The sequence below is a fragment of the Emydura macquarii genome, unplaced genomic scaffold, assembly GCF_026122565.2.
Source record: "Emydura macquarii macquarii isolate MOO-44397 ecotype Brisbane River unplaced genomic scaffold, CSIRO-AGI_Emac_v2 contig_1348, whole genome shotgun sequence".
NCBI lineage: Eukaryota > Metazoa > Chordata > Testudines > Chelidae > Emydura > Emydura macquarii.
In genome coordinates, this window is record NW_027131485.1 from 22,047,177 (window position 1) to 22,063,967 (window position 16,791).

The 16,791-nt window shown below is 49.5% G+C and overlaps 1 protein-coding gene across 6 annotated transcripts in view; it reads right to left on the reverse strand.

The window, feature by feature from the left end:
* The window catches only part of SNX29 (sorting nexin 29), a 446,224-nt gene that overhangs the window by 349,501 nt on the left and 79,932 nt on the right, over positions 1 to 16,791 (reverse strand). The gene's annotated exons all lie outside the window — the stretch shown is intronic.

Consider the following 16,791-nt stretch of genomic DNA (forward strand, 5'->3'; position numbering starts at 1 on the left):
TAACGCCGGTCGACCTCCCTGCTTCTGTTCTGCATGCCGTCTTCACTGCACTGCGCTGACGGGAACCGCATTCCCATCGATGCAGCGCTACGCCACTTGAGAAGGTGGCCTTAATATGTCGATTTCTGGATCGACTGAGCGGGTCTTCACTGACCGCTCAGTTGATTCAGAGAAATCAATCTGACGGCAGTGAATTTGCCACCGTCAGTGAAGACGTAGCCTCAGATAGCCATGCTTAAAATATTTTCTGTGGTGGTTGCTAGGTTGTTTTTTTGGCTTGCTCATAGCTAAAAGTTTTTAGCTCAGGTGTAATGCCCCCAAACATATTCAACTGCATCATACAAATCATGTTTCACTTTGATTAACCAGTTCAGCTAATGTGAAACAAATCAATTAAGAGATGAATCATTAACAGTTCAAGTATAATTAGTAATGTACATGAACATCAAGACTTTTTGAGCTGATGCACTTTATTCTTTTACGTGCTGTATCTTATGGATACTGGCACACATAACAACATGGTTACTTACCAGTAACTGTTGTTCTTTGAGATGTGTTGCTCATGTCCATTCCAATATATGTGCACAGGTTCCCGGAACTCTTTTCCCTTAGCAGACCAAATAGGGTTGGCTCTGGTGCCCCTGGACTCCCGCACGCATGCTGCAGTATATGAGGCACCACTGACCCTACGGCCCCTAAGTCCCTTCTTTTAGCCAACTCTGACAGTGGGGACGGAGGGTGGGTTGTGGAATGGACATGAGCAACACATCTCGAAGAACAATAGTTACTGGAAAGTAACCCTGTTTTCTACTTCGAGTGATTGCTCATATCCATTCCAGTATAGGTGATTAAAAAGCAATACATTGAAGGTGAGTAGGAGTTACGGGTGAGCTGCACTCAGCATGGCTCTGCCAAAACCCGCGTCCTCTCTCGCCTGCTGAACGATGGCGTACTGGTACATGAAGGTGTGCACCGACGACCAGGTGGTAGCTTTGCAGATGTCCTGCAGGGGCACTCTTTCCAGGAAGGCCACAGAGGAGGCCTGAGCCTGGGTTGAGTGTGCTGCGATGACACCCGGAAGTGGCACATTCGTCTGCTTAAAGCAGCACTTGATGCAGGAGGTGATCCACGTAGAGATGCACTGGGTGGAGACAGGTGATCCTTTCATCCGGTCTGCCACTGCAACGAAGAGCTGCGTCAATTTCGGGAATGGCTTTGCCCTCTCGATGTAGTAGGCCAAGGCTCATCTCACATCTAGCGAGTGCCACCTCCGCTCCTCCTCCGAACCATGTGGTTTGGGAAAAAACATGGGGAGAAAAATATCTTGGTTATAATGAAATTGGGAAACCACCTTGGGCAGGAAGGCTGGATGCGGCCTCAACTGCACCTTATCCTTGTAGAATACAGTATAAGGGGGCTCTGAGGTCAGAGCTCTAATCTCGGAGACCTTCCTACCTGAGGTAATGGCCACCAGGGAGGCTACCTTCCATGAAAGGATGAACAGAGGGCATGAAGCCATGGGCTCAAAGGGGGTGCCCATGAGTCTGGAGAGGACCACGTTCAGATCCCAGAGAGGCATCGGGTCACAGACATGCGGATAGAGCCTCTCCACCCCCTTGAGAAACCTAACCGTGATGGGGTGGGAGAATGGAAGGCCTGGATCTTCCCTCAGAGAGGCCAGCGCCAGGCTAATGGGAGCAAATACTCCAGGATCACCTGGATAAGAGAGGCTTGGCGGAATACTCTGGGACTCCGCCCAACAGGTAAACCGCTTCCACTTAGCCCGATACACGACCTATGTTGAAGGTTTTCTGCTGCCCAGCAGAACTTGTTGGACCGGCGCCAAGCTGGCTCTCTCTCCCTCCGTCAGTCACAGAGCCTCCAGGCTGTGAGGTGCAGGGAGTCCAGGTCCGAGCGGAGCAGGCGACCATGGTCCTGTAAAAGCAGATCGTGCCACCTCGGGAGCTCCACAAGCGGGGCAATCGATAGGTCCATCAGCATACTGAACCAATGCTGTCTCGACCAGGCCAGGGCGATGAGTATCATGTTTGCCCTGTCCCTCTTAATTTTCAGGAGGACCTTGGGCAGGACAGAATGGGAGGGAACACATACATGAGGGTCCCCGTCCATTTTATGAGGAACATTGCAGATATCGAGCCCGGCTCATGACCCCAGAGTGAGCCGAACCTCAGGCACTTCTTGTTCCTAGACGACATGAACAAGTCCAGTCGATGAACACCCCCCTTGAGGAAGATCAAAATCATGACCTCTGGGTGCAACGACCAGCCGTGGCAGGGTAGAAACGACCTGCTGAGGCGATCCGCCTCGTCATTCCTCACCCCCGGAAGGTGAGAGGCAGACAAGTGGAAGTCGTGCCTCACTGCAAAGTCCCACAGGCAGATGGCTTCCTGGCAGAGGGCAGAGGAGCACGCGCCCCCTCCCCCCAGTCTGTTTATATAAAACATGGCTGCAGTGTTGTCCGTCAGCACCTGCACCACCCTGCCCACCAGGAACCTGAGGAACACCTTGCACGCTAGTCTTATGGCCCTGACCTTTTACATTGATGTGCAGGCGCCTCTCTTCCTCCGTCCAGAGCACCTGAGTGCCCAGGTTGGCGCTGATGTGGGCTCCCCACCCACATCCAAGGCATCAGAGATCAGGGTGATTGACAGGGCCGGATCTCTGAAAGGGATGCCTCTCATCACTGACCTAGGAGACCACCACCAGGTTAGGGAGGCCAGGACTGACGGGGGAACCGTGACCACCCTGTTCAAGGGGTGTCTGTTCGGCACGTACGCCGAGGCCAACCATGCTTGGAGCAGCCTGAGCCTCAGGTGAGCTAGCTGCACTACGTACAAGCAGGCACCATGTGGCCTAACAGCTGTAGGCAGTGCCTGGCTGTTGTCATGGGGCACCGGTGCAGCTGGGCAATAATCACAGTCATAGCCTTGAACCAAGGTTACGGAAGGAAGGCTCTGGCCTGGGAAGCGTCCAGGGTGGCCCCAATGAATTCCATACGTTGCACCGGGGTTAGTGTCGATTTCTCCTCGTTTATGAGGAGTTCCAGACTGCTGCATGTGGCGCAGGTGAGGGTCACACTGTCCTACAGGTGGGACCTGGACCTGCCCCTGTTTAACCAGCCGTCCAGGTACAGGAAGATCTGCACACCCCTGCACCTTTGGTGGGCCGCCACCATGCATATGGTGAACACCCTGGGGGCTGACGAGAGGCAAAGAGTAGGGCGTAAATTGGTAATAGGCCCCAGTTATTGTGAAAGGGAGGAATCGGCCTGTGGCTGGGGAGTATAGACACATGGAAGCCTCGTGGGGGTGTCGGCTGGTTCCCTGAGTGTCCCTGCTCCTTCGAGATCCCGAACCACTGGACCGGTGGCATCGAGCTCGCCTCTTGTCCTTGGTGCCGCTCTGTGCCGGGGATCATCCTCTCGACGCCTCTGATGTGTCGGACGATGAGGACCGCCTCCGCGACCGGTGCCGGTGAGCGGAGGCGCGCTCCGAGGAGGTCGATGTGGACCCCCGCCGTCTCGGCACCAACCAATTTCGGTGCCGTTTGTCCCTAGGGAGCGGGAGCGGTGCCGCCTGGAGCCTCACAGTGCCGAACCAGACTCGGTTGACCGGGATCTGCGTTGCATCGGCGCGGGTGCAGCCTTCGAAGCCGGGCTCCCCACCGGTGACTGGGTCCTGCACCACATAGTTGCAGGTGACTGTCTCGGTACTGGGGACTGGGAAGGTGAACTGTCCCTGCACTGCAGTGCCGCTTTGTCTGTGTCGCTTTGTGCCGCTTTGTCTGTGCTGCCTCCGGCATTGGTGACCGACTTTGTCTCAACGAGCTAGCCTCGGAGTTGCTGGCAGCCTCTACACTCTACCCTTGATGGCCGTCCGGCAGGAGACTTTTCCACCCCTGCTGGGGGGGTCTTGACCGCCCTTCGGGGGGACCCAATGCAGGCTTGGCCCCGGACATAAGCCCTCTCTCCCTCAGCGGGGGGGGGGGGGGGGGGGGGGCGGCGGCAGAGGCGCGGGCAAGGCCATTAGGGCTCGTCGCCTGACAAGCCTCCGGTGTCGACAGCATCGGCAGGGGCACTCCCCCACTCCCAGGACTCGGGGGAGGCTCCCTGATTAGAGATGCAGGCACCGGAGCAAGCTCTACGGGACATGGCTGGTGCATCTCCGCACTCGACCCTGCCTATACCGGTGGCGCAGGGGTGTTTCTGCACTTCATGCGCTGCCTCTTTTTCTTCTGCCTCTCTGCACCGAGTCGACGCCGGTGCCGGTGGTGCGCTCTACACCGAAGAGACACTCAGCGCCGAGGTGGATGGCTCGGAGGCCGGGCGGAGCGCTGCTTCCATCAGGATGGCTTTTAGCCTAATGTCCCGGTCTTTCTGGGTCCTTGGCTTAAAAGCCTTACAAATCTTGCACTTTTCCCTCCTGTGCTGTCCCCCCAAGCACTTGAGACAGTGGACATGGGGGTCACTAAGCAGGAAAGCCTTACCGCAGGAGGCACAAGACTTAAAGCCAGGTGACCCGGGCATAGCCCAGCCACCCAAAGCCCTTGAGGGCTTCTAATCTATTCTAACTAACTCTACTTAACAACTACTTAACTAACTAAGGCAATAACAACAAAAGTTCAATAAGGGGAATGGTACTTGCAAAGAGTAAGAGTCGTTCCAGCAACCGTCACGGGCGGAAAGAAGGAACTAAGGGGCCATAGGGTCAGCAGTGCCTCATATACTGCAGCATGCGCGCAGGACTCCAGGGGGCACCAGACCCTACGGGGTCTGCTAAGGGGGGAAAAAAGTTCCGGGAATCCGCGCATGATGGTGTGCACTCACCTATATTGGAATGGACATGAGCAATCACTCGAAGAAGAACAGTTAAGCTTTTGGCATTATCTTATATCTTAGGAACACATTTCTCAGCTTTTCATTGCTTTACTTTCCATTTGGCAACAGTATGATACAAATAAATATCTGATGCAGATTTTGGCCTTTTTATTGAGTACAGATGTATTTCAAAACTCATTTTTACCTATCCATAAATAGTTTCTTGGAAGTTATGTTGAAAGACAAGATTTTTTACTTCTTCAAGAATTTTAGTGCACAGTAGTTGTTTATATAGATAAAATAAAACCAGCCAATGCTTTGGCTCTACAGTCTCTCTTGGATTTTTGGTTTATGAAGAATAATCAAAGACACTGGATTTATACTGTGCAGTTTCTCAGATCCTATATACGTCTGAATCTATACTTTAAAATACTGAAGTTGGGAAATGCCGTAGTTCGTGAAAAACTGAAATTTTTGCAGATCTCTGTTACATTTTGAGATTATTAAAAAACAAAGTAATTTTTTGCATTCGTCCTACTATTACGTGATATACATCTAAAGACCTGAGTGATATCTTAGTACCACTGTATGACTTCTGAGCTACTAATAATCTGGATTAATGGAATCCACTTTTTGGTCCATGTTTTAAAACCAATTCTCCCACAAAACTCCCAGAACTACATATTTGTTGCTGTATGGGAAATATGGCTCCTTAATTATGGTATATGCCCTCTCAGTAATACCACTGTATATTGTTATTTTAATTTTTTCCAACAGAATCAAGTGAATGAAAAATTCTAGTGACCATAAAATCTCTACCACTTTTCTGCTCATATTATACTACGATAGTTCTGCTCTAATACACATTGGCCTTGTCTGTTTTTTGTCTTCACTGGAATTCTCTCTCTCATTGTTTAAATAAATTTCCAAAGTGTTAATTGAAAATAAACGAGGTTAGAAAACTGTTAAATAGATTAGATTGACAAATTTGGCAGACAGGTTAGAAACGTATGTTTCTTTATGCTTTGCCAATTTTCTCAACCATTACCCACTGGAAAAAAAATATAAATGTGCTACTGTGATTCATGCTGTAATTTGCTACTATGATTCACACTGTAATGTTTCTTTTTGCTTTATTAAGTGCAAAAATCAGTGTAAATGCAAGTTAGTCTAAAACAACTTAAATCCTCAAAACTACATGCTAAAGAAATACAAGTTAAACTGGTTATCTATTGCACATAATTTGGGGGTGGTCAGCTGCATGATCTACTTCTGATTATTATATCTCTCTCTGTAGAGAGAGAATGATTTAATTAGCTCCATCTTTTAGTAAACTTTTGATTTTCTCATACATTGTTTAAAAAAAATCTTCAGGTCAGAAAGCTACTCTTGTAAGGTAAATGTCCCAAGAACAGAACAGAATAATACAGTGTAATCTTTTATATATCTAAACTATTCTGGCCTAAACAGTGTTTTAATTAAATGAATAAATTTCTAGCAGTAATCTTGGATGATAATGAGTGCTTTGTCAGGAACTGAAAACACTTGTCTTGCTTCTAATCCAACATTTACAAAGAAATCCAAACATATATTTTTCTTATGCTGACAACATACAATTTTTATGAAGCTTCAAAATATTATATAATTTTACATGAATCTAGTAAATTAACCTGAATGAAAAAAATGTTGTACAAATCTCTCAAATGTGCATATATCCCTCCACACCATATGAGTAAGAATACAATTTGGTCACAGAGATCACAGATTCCATGATTTTAACAGATCTCTGTGACTTCTTTGGCTTCGGCCCTCTGCGACAGGGGTCGCACTTTGGCTTCAGCCCCACTGTGACCATACGCTGATTTTTTACATTTTTACCATGACTGCTCTGTGAATTTTGCCTAGTTTTACTGTGGCAAAATCATATCCATACACATGAGATATAAAGACAGCCTTAACTGGAATCATAAAACTCCTGATATTATATGTAGAGCCTATCATCACACAGCTAAACTAAAACAGCACTTCGAATGAGTTAAAATAGCCTCGGAGCCTGAGGAACAAGACAACAAAGTCTTTTTAAAAATGGTAAGGAAGCATAATATGACAAATATAACGAAAGAGTTTGTCACGAAGGAAAATACTGCATGGGAAGCTGTAAAACTGCTTTCTTTTGGCTAACCACATGGCATAAATCACAGCCCAATGTAAAGTATACTTGTGCTTCCAGTTCAGGAGTTTTCAGTTATCTTCCCATTCAAAAATGTATTCTAAATATGAATGTCATACAAGGTGGTTTGTCTTCTCCTGCAATATCATTTGTAATATGGACTTGTGTGTACTGGACAGCATGCTTTTTAACTTGTCTGACCAAAATTCTGTGTTAAAGCAATTCCATCTTCTCAGTGCCTTTACTGAAAGTATTACAAACTGCAGACAGGAGTAAGTTGAACAAGATTCGTCTGCCCTTTTCTTGGCATACATGTCACATCTGTGAGAACACAAAATGTTCACATTTATCTTTTCAAGATCACACAACTTCCTTATCTTTCTTCTGAAATATTACATTTCACTGGATTTTTTATGTTTAAGAATACAAAACTGTTTTCTCTTTGTTGATTTGTTTTTATACTCATCCTATGGTGATTTGTGGAATAGCACAAGCCAGCTTTCCATCATACTACAAGTAATTTAACAAGCTGAAAGAAGCCTCTAAATAAAGGAAAGTTCAGATCCTTTTCAGAACCCAGGACAATAAACTGATACTTTATTGCCCTCCAATCTCACTACACACATTTGTATTACGGTATATCATGTACAACACCATTTCAGTTTAACAGAACATATACATTATGACTGACTGTCAAAAATGGCATTGTTCTAGATAATCGCTAAACTATTCTGACTGACTTCATTGTATCATCAAAAGACAAATTATGGGGTAGTATAACATCTGTTTAAAAATGAGTCTAAATTGAGCTGGACTTTGTGAATGTCATCTTTTTTAAATAGTTCCTTGCATTTTTATGGGCATGTTTACATCCTGAAGAACATCAAAGTGTTTATAAGCAACAATATAGAATAATAATTTCATCCAACACTGAAATGCAACTGTTTCTGAATGAGCATAACACTAGGTAACAGCTGAATACAAGTTGCCAAATTCAGAAGTGATGTAAATGGAAGAACCACTCCTCTGAGTAATTTACATGGGGAGAGGAGGTGAACAGATTTGTTTGTAGCAGAAGCAGCAACAGAAGGGTGTAACAAGATATGAAAAGGTTTAAAATAAAGCATAGCCTATTCCCCATTCTCCCCCCTCCTTCCCAGCCCCCACTCACACACACACACTTTCTAATTACAATTTCATTTTAAACTTCAATATTTTTAACTTGACGCCTCATATAAAACTATCAGATGCCTACAGAAAGAATGCAAGAACCTCAATTAAAACATCGTTAACATCTCCAAGGAGCCCATTGGCACAATGTGTGCATATAATTTCAGAAAAGTTCTGTGAATAGACAAAGATCAGCTTACATAATGACACCAAAAATTCACTATTACACCAGAAGGCTAGCAATTCACCATTGCTCAGTTTGAATACTCTGAGTGGTCATTTAAAACTAGTATGATGGTTAAAAGCTAAACTACTTAAAATATTTCACAAAAAGGATTGAGTTCACTACCACTTTTAACTTAAATGACCCAAGAATTCTTGTGTGTTTTGCAAAGAAACCACGGCAGACTTCCCTGGGAAAATGACTCTCTTCTCTAGCTTTAACAGACTATGGAGAAAAGCTGCCAAAGCTTGCCTTCTAGATTACAAATGAAAGCAAAGTCAATGAGAAATAATCATCCCAACACTGAGTGATGATATTCTACAAATTAGAAAACACTCAAAACAAAATTGTTGGTCCTGAAACATTAAGTCCATTCTTTCAAAAGGAAGGGAGCAATTGAGAGAATTTCAAGGCTAATGCAGATCATTTTCCCAATTAACAATATAGTGGATTTGCAGTGTAACTTCTCAGAAAAATCTGTCCCACTATATCGCCAATTTCTAATTTAAAAAAATTAAAAGTGCATTGCCAGCAGAAGTTAGTTGGTTTGTGTTAACAACTACTTAAGGGACACAGCCAATCTGAAATCTAATCTTTTTTAAAAAAATGAAGTTCAGAATAGTTAACTCTTTCCACATATGTTGATATCCCATTTTGTAGTTCTGCAACCACATTTACCTACTTTAAAATCATTTTCTGTCCCCATTTCTGTGCAAAGCACAGTTATTTTTAACAATATCAGGTCAAAAACATTTCAGGCCAAAGTCTCATATTTTAATTGAGGATGTACCTTCAGATCAAATTCCGAATAACCTCCTCTTCTCTTAAAGGGCTCAGATAGGAACAACATACTGCACAGTATTACAACATTCATGTGCAGAAAAACAGGGTTACTTACCAGTAACAGTTGTTCTTCGAGATGTGTTGCTCATGTCCATTCCAACGCCACCATGCACGGGTTCCCAGAACTTTTTTCCCCTTAGCAGACCCGGTAGGGTTGGCTCTGGAACCCCCTGGAGTGCCGCACACATGCCGCGGTATATAAGGCACCGCTGACCCTACAGCCACTCAGTCCCTTCTTTCTGCCAACTCCAACAGTGGGGATGGAGGGTTGGGTGTGGAATGGATATGAGCAACACATCTCGAAGAACAATAGTTACTGGTAAATAACCCTGTTTTCTACTTCGAGTGATTGCTCATATCCATTCCAATATAGGTGACTAAAAAGCAATACCCTGGAGGTGAGTAGGAGTTTCCAGTGAGCTGCCCTCAGCATGGCTCTGCCAAATCTTGCGTTCCCTCTTGCCTGTTGCACGATGGCATAGTGAGACGCGAAAGTGTGCATTGACGACCAGGTGGCGGCTTTGCAGATGTCCTGCAGGGGCACCCTCTCCAGGAAGACTGCAGATGAGGCCTGAGCTCTGGTTGAGTGCGCTGTGATGACACCCGGAAGTGGCACATTCGCCTGCTTGTAGCAGCACTTGATGCAGGAGGTGATCCACGTGGAGATGCACTGGGTGGAGACAGGTGATCCTTTCATCCGGTCCACCACTGCAACGAAGACCTGCGTCGACTTCCAGAATGACTTTGTCCTATCGATGTAATAGGCCAGGGCTCATCTCACATCCAGCGAGTGCCATCTCTGCTCCTCCTCCGAACCATGTGGTTTGGGAAAAAACACGGGGAGGAATCTTGGTTATCATGAAACTGGGAGACCACCTTGGGCAAGAAGGCTGGGTGGGGTCTCAACTGCACCTTATCCTTATAGAACATGGTGTAGGGGGGCTCCGAGGTCAAAGCTCTAATCTCGGAGACCTTCCTAGCTGAGGTAATGGCCACCAGGAAGCTTTCTTCCATGAGAGGACGAGCAGAGGGCATGAAGCCATGGGCTCAAAGGGGGGCCCCGTAAGTCTAGAGAGGACCAGGTTGAGATCCCAGGGAGGCACTGGGTCACGGACTTCCGGATAGAGCCTCTCCACCCCCTTGAGGAACCTGACCAACATGGGGTGGGAGAACAGGGATTTCCCCTCTAGCGGCTGATGGAAAGCCAAGATGGCCCCCAGGTGGACCTTCAGGGAGGCCAGTGCCAGACCCTGGAGTTTTAACTGGAGCAGGTTCTCCAGGATTGCCTGGATAGGAGGGAGGCTTGGCGGCACACCCTGGGACTCCGCTCAGCAGGTAAACCGCCTCCACTTGGCCCGTTAACCTTCAATACAGGTCGTGTTTCTGCTGTCCAACAGAATTTGTTGGACCTGCGCCGAGCAGGCTCTCTCTCCCTCCGTCAGCCACAGAGCCTCCAGGCCGTGAGGTGCAGGGAGTCCAGTTCGAGCAGGCTCGACCATGGTCCTGGGACAGCAGGTGTCGTCTCTGGAGCTCCACTGGTGGTGTGATTGACAGGTCCATCAGCATGGAGAACCTATGCTGTCTCGGTCACGCCAGGGCGATGAGTATCATGTCTGCCCTGTCCCTCTTGATTTTCAAGAGGACCTTGGGCAAGATCAGAATAGGGGGGGAACATGCACATGAGGGTCCCCTTCCACTCGATGAGGAACACGTCGGATATAGAGCCCAACTCGCGACCCCAGAGCAAGCAAAATCTCAGGTACTTCTTTTTGTTCCAGGACAACGCGAACAGGTCCAGTTAGGGAACACTCCACTTGTGGAAGATGGAAGTCACTACCTCCGGGTGCAACGACCCGCCATGGCAGGGTAGAAACGACCTGCTTAGGCGATCTGCCTCGTCATTCCTCACCCCCAGAAGGTGAGAGGCGGACAAGCAGAAGTCGTGCCTCACTGCAAAGTCCCACAGGCAGATAGCTTCCTAGCAGACAGCCAAGGAGCGTGACCCCTCTCCTCCCGCCTGTTGATATAAAACATGGCTGTGGTATTGTCCGTCAGGACCTGCACCACACTGCCCATCAGGAACCTGAGGAACACCTTGCATGCCAGTCTGACTGCCCTGAGTTCTTTTACATTGATGTGGAGGCGCCTCTCCCCCTCCGAACAGAGCCCCTAGGTGCCCAGGTCGGCACTGATGTGGGCTCCCCACCCCACGTCCGAGGCATCTGAGATCAGGGTGACTGAGAGAGCCAGATCCCTGAAGGGGACGCCCCTCAACACTGCCCCGGGGATCCTCCACCAATTCAGGGAGGCTAGGACTGACAGGGGAACTGTGACCATCCTGTTCAGGGGGTGTTTCCTTGGCACATTCACCAAGGCTAACCATGTGTGGAGAGGCCTGAGCGAGCTAGCTGCACTTCATATGTGCAGGCCGCCATGTGTCCCAACAGCTGTAGGCAGTGCCTGGCTGTTGTCGTGGGACACCGGTGCAGCTGGGTGATAATTGCAGCCATAGCCTCGAACCACAGTTGCGGGAGGAAGGCTCTGGCCTGGGACATTTCCAGGGTGGCCCCAATGAACTCTATACGCTGCACCAGGGATAGAGTTGATTTCTGCTCGTTTATGAGCAGGCCCAACCTGCTGCAAGTGGCACAGGTGAGGGCTACACTGTCCTGTACTATGGACCTGGACCTGCCCTTGATTAGCCAGTCGTCCAGGTAGGGGAAAATCTTTACCCCCTGCGCCTCAGGTGGGCAGCCACTACCACCATGCACTTGGTGAATACCCTGGGGGTGGTTGAGAGGCCAAAAGGCAAGGCCGTAAATTGGTAATGGGAACCAGCCACCATAAATCAAAGGAAGCGCCTGTGGCTGGGAAGGATAGATACATGGAAATCCTTCAGATCGAGGGCGGCATACCAATCTCCTGGATCCAGAGCAGGGATAATGGAGGCTAGGGAGACCATGTGGAACCTGATCCACTTGATGAATTTGTTTAGGTGGCGCAGGTCTAATACGGGCCTCAGGCCCCCCTTCGTCTTGGGGATGAGGAAGTATCTGGAGTAGAATCCTCTCCCTATTTCGTTCCGGGGAACCACTTCCACCGCCCCCAGGTCAAGGAGGGTGATTACCTCCTGCAAGAGGAATTGCTCGTGAGAGGGGTCCTTGAAGGGGGGAGGGTTGTTTAGTGGGCGGGATGTGAGCTGTAGGGCGTATCCTCGGAGGACTATTCCGAGGATCCAGCGATCTGATGAAATGTTGCCCATTCTTTGTAGAAGGGCTTTAGTCTGTCTAGAAAAGGACAGGATGGATCCAGGGAGATGGCAGAGGTGCCACCCTTGGGTGCACCATCAAAATTGTCCTTTTCTATTGCCTGAACTTTTGGAGGGCCCTTGCTGGGTGGCTGAGGATGAACTAGGGGGCCGGCTACACCATCCAAACCCCCTGTTTCTGTCTCTGCCCCTATTATGCTGAAAGGGCCTAGGTGACGGCCTAGGTTGTTGCGGTGCCTGGGGCCTTGACTGACGTCTCAAGGCTTGGGGTGGCCCGCAAATCCTTAAGGCCATGCAGCTTCTCATCAGTTTTGTCTGAAAACAGGCCTGACCCATCAAAGGGGAGGTCCTGAATCTACTGCTGCACTTCTTGTGAAAGCCCCGAGGACTGCAGCCACGAACACCGCTGCATGGCGATAGCAGAGGCCATAGCCCTGCTTGCCGTGTCTGCAGCGTCACTGGCGGTTTGGAGTGCCGCCCCAGCCACAGTGATCCCTTCCTCGATGATCCCCTCCTTAATGATCTGGAAGACGGGGTAAATTGCACCCTCAGCAAGTTTGCAGATGACACTATGCTAGGGGGAGTGGTAGATACCCTGGAAGGTAGGGATAGGATACAGAGAGACCTAAACAAACTGGAGGATTGGGCCAAAAGAAATCTGATGAGGGTCAACAAGGACAAGTGCAGAGTCCTGCACTTAGGATGGAAGAATCCCATGCACAGCTACAGACTGGGGACCGATGAGCTAGGCAGCAGTTCTGCAGAAAAGGATCTGGGGGTTACAGTGGATAAGAAGCTGGATATGAGTCAGCAGTGTGCCCTGGTTGCCAAGAAGGCTAATAGCATATTGGGCTGCATTAACAGGAGCATTGCCAGCAGATCGCAGGAAGTGATTATTCCCCTCTATTCGGCATTGGTGGGGCCACATTTGGAGTATTGTGTCCAGGTTTGGGCCCCCCACTACAAAAAGGATGTGGAGAAGTTGGAGAGAGTCCAGCGGAGGGCAACAAAAATGATTAGGGGGCTGGAGCACAAGACTTTTGAGGCAAGGCTGAGGGAACTAGGCTTGTTTAGTCTGCAGAAGAGAAGAATAAGGGGGGATTTGATAGCAGCCTTTAACTACCTGAAAGGGGGTTCCAGGGAGGATGGAGCTAGGCTGTTCTCAGTGGTGGCAGTTGACAGAACAAGGAGCAACGGTCTCAAGTTGCAGTGGGGGAGGTCTAGGTTGGACATTAGGAAAAAGTTTTTCACTAGGAGGGTGGTGAAGCACTGGAATGGGTTGCCTAGGGAGGTGGTGGAATCTTCATCTTTGGAGGTTTTTAAGCTGCTTGACAAAGCCCTGGCTGGAATTATTTAGCTGGGGTTAGTCCTGGTTAGTCCTGCTTTGAGCAGGGGGTTGGACTAGATGACCTCCTGAGGTCCCTTCCAGCTCTGTGATTCTATGATCGTGGTGAAGTCCACTGCCTGCTCCTGGGGCAACGCCTCAGCAAACCACCTGAGGGAGTTCCAGAGATTAAAGTTATACCTGCCCAGGAGAGCCTGGTGGTTAGAAATCCTGAACTGTAATGCCCCCGTCGAATAAACTTTTCTCCCAAACAAGTTCATATTTTTGTTTTTCTTGTTTTTGGGAGTGGAATCTTGATACTCCTGCCTGTCCCTCTGATTGGCCACATCCACCACCAGGGTTCCCGGGGCTGGGTGTGTAAAGAGGAACTCGAACCCTTCAGCAGGGACATAATATTTCTTTTCGGCACCCTGGATGTAGGGGCGACCGAGACAGGGGTTTGCCACTGGGCCTTAGCAAGCTTAAGGACTCTATCATGGACTGGCAGGGCCACCTTTGATGGGCCCTCTGCCCCCAGAATACTGAAAAGGGGATCCTCCTCCTCTGATAGTTCCCTAACCTCCAGGTTCAGGTTAGAGGCCACCCTTTTCAGCAGCTCCTGGTGTGCACTGAAGTCTCTCAGTGGCGCTCTGTGGTCCCTGGAGGCTGCTTCATCTGGGGAGGAGGAGGAGGACTGTGGGTGCTCGCCCCCTTGGTGAGGGGGTGGCCCTGTGGAGGGTCCCTCCTCTGGGTCCGATTCCTCATCCGAGGAATGGCCCTTACATTCTGTGTCTGGTGCGGGGGTCCCCGACAGCACCCCTGAGGATGGGACGGACACTGTCCCCTGTCCCATGTGAACCCTCCAAACCCCCCAATAGGGCCATTTCCAGGGACCCTGGGGCCAACCCAGGGGTGGCATCGGCACTGGCTGATGAGCCTCCTGGTGGGGTTAGCTGGGCCCTTGAGCGTCCTTGCTTTTCCAGGACCCAGAGTCACTGAAGCGGCGGTGCCGAGACCAGCTCCAACCCTTGCCACTCCGCACCGGGGACCGACCCCTTGATGAGTCCGAGGAGGCAGAAGAAGATTGCCGCCACCTCTGCAGACGGTGCCGACGCGAGGAGGCGCGCTCCGAGGAGCTTGAGGTGGAGGTCTGTCGCCTCAGCACCAATGACTGCCGCTTGCCCCAAGGGCAATGGGAACGGTGCCGTCGGGAGCCTCGTGGTGCCGAACCCAACTTTGAAGACTGGGATCTGCGACGCATTGAGGTGGGCGAGCCCTTCGGTGACAGACTCCTCGCCGGTGACTGGGTCCGGTGCCGCCTGGACGAACGGCTCGGTGACGGGGACTGGGAGCATGAGCTGTCCCTGTGCTGCGAGGCAGTGCTCGAGCAGCACCACCTTCTCTGAGTTGCCTCCGGCATCGGGGACCGACCTCAGTATCGCGAGGAGGAACTGCTCGACGAACGGGACTCGGAGCTGAGAGGGGAGCTTCCTTGCTCTACCCTCGGTGACCGTTGTGCGGGAGACCCTTCCACCCTTGTCGGGGGTCTCAACCAGCCTTTTGGGGGACCCAGCGTGGGTTTGCCCCAGATCACCGGCCCTCTCTCCCTCGGCAGAGGGGGGGGCGAAGGCATGGGCAAGGCCATCAGGGCTCTTGCCGCCTGACAAGCCTCTGCTGTCGATGGCACCTGCAGGGGCACTCCACCACCCCCGAGAATCGGGGGAGGCTCCTTGCTCAGAGATGCAGGCACCGGAGCAAGCTCTACAGGCCATGGCTGGTGCACCTCCACACTCAACCCCACCCGTATCGGTAGTGCAGGGGAGTGAGCGCTCTCTGTGTGCTGCCGCCTATTTTTCTTCGGCACCAGAGATGCCTCCCTGTGCCAAGTCGACTCCGGTGCCGGTGGTGCGCTCTGCACCGAGGAGACGTTCGGTGCTGAAGTAGAACGAGGCAGCTAGGAGGCCGGTCGAAGCGCCACGTCCATCAAAATAGCTTTCAGTCTAATGTCCCGCTATTTCTGAGTCCTAGGCTTGAAAGCTGTACAAATCTTACACTTCTCCCTCCGGTGCCACTCTCCCAGGCACTTGAGGCAGCGATTGTGAGGGTCACTAACTGGAAAAGCCTTGCTGCAAGCAGCTCAGGGCTTAAAGCCAGGTGATCCGGGCATGGCCTGGCCACCCTAAGCCCCTAAGGGCTTCTATTTTATCACTAACTACTCTACTTAACAACATTTAACACTAACTAACTAAACAACAACAACAAAGTCCAACAAGGGGAATGGTACTTGCGAGAAGCAAGAGACGTTCCAGCAACTGTCACGGGCGGAAAGAAGGAACTGAGGGGCCGTAGGGTCAGTGGTGCCTCATATACCACGACATGTGCGTGGCACTCCAGGGGGCTCCAGAGCCGACCCTACGGGGTCTGCTAAGGGGAAAAATGTTCCTGGAACCCATGCACGGTGGCGTGCGCTCACCTATATTGAAATGAATATGAGCAATCACTCGAAGTAGAACTATATTTATTCATCATATCGAAGATATGGTTTAATTTCTAACTACTCATCAGAGTTTCATTTGGAGAATCTTCCTCAAGCACACTCCAACTTTCAAAATATACAACTTCAACTACAGTAGCACCTCAGAGTTACAAACACCTCAGGAACAGATGATGTTCATAAAACTGAACAAAATGTTATGGTTGTTCTTTCAAAAGTTTACAACTGAACATTGACTTAATACAGCTTTGAAACTTTACTATGCAGAAGAAAAATGCTGCTTTCAACCATCTTAATTTAAATGAAACAAGCACAGAAACAGTTTCCTTACCTTGTCAAATCTTTTTTTTAAACTTTCGCTCCATTTTAGTAGTTGACATTTAATATATTACTGTACTACTGTATTTGCTCTCTCTTTCCCCCACCCCACCCCTGCTGCTGCCTGACTGGATACTTCTGGTT